The sequence below is a fragment of the Egretta garzetta genome, unplaced genomic scaffold, assembly GCF_000687185.1.
Source record: "Egretta garzetta isolate BGI_Z169 unplaced genomic scaffold, ASM68718v1 scaffold37, whole genome shotgun sequence".
Lineage (NCBI taxonomy): Eukaryota > Metazoa > Chordata > Aves > Pelecaniformes > Ardeidae > Egretta > Egretta garzetta.
The window spans coordinates 1,470,832-1,471,644 of NW_009260269.1; positions in this window are offsets into that span (position 1 = coordinate 1,470,832).

Genomic DNA, 813 nt, shown 5'->3' on the forward strand with positions numbered 1-813 from the left:
ATTTCACATCTCCATAGGTCAGCTGATTTTATTTGGTTAAGCTGGTTTTGGAAGTTTTTTTGACATCCCACCAGTTCTAGTTCTGTGCCATTCCAGGACACAACACCCACCAAAATAAGCTTTTAGGCAGCACCAAATTAAGGCAGTGGAATGATGCAGGCATACATGCCATGCCAAATCAAGTCTCCCTCTTCCCCTTTGTCAGAAGTGGTCAATTTATGAAATAGACACGTTAAATCTACTTGTCAGCACTTCATCTACCAAGTTCCCTTGGTAGTCTGTCCCAACTGTAACAGGAACACTACATACAGACCAAGATTACAGAGGATATTTTTCAGGTGTCTGATGTATCCCCTCATCCCAATGCAAAGAACAGCTTTTAGAAACAAGCAGGAAGTTATGATCCTGACTTTTCCATCCTTCATAGCCAAGACTGTTGGGGAATCAGAATCTTTGGCTATATTTAAGCTATGGCACCAGGAGTACATCCTTGCTTCAAAGTCCATATACATGCACAACTGTGAGTCCCAATGTCTTCTCTATCTTCTCTCTTTCTGTGTGGCCCTCATCATGATGGCTTGCTTGCCGCTGCCTTGTGAGAGATCTTAGCAGCAGCAGAAAGGGCTCTCACAAATACACTTATGTGGTGAAATAGGTCATTAACTCAGCCTGATTCTCTTGCAGATCACCCTCAGCCATGCTCACTCTGAATTTCTTGCTCAATTTCTAGAAATCTTGTTTAAGAAAATCATTATCCTTATTGTCACTAAGAACCATCTGTATTCTTAACTCCTGCTGTCAGCCAGTTAGAGC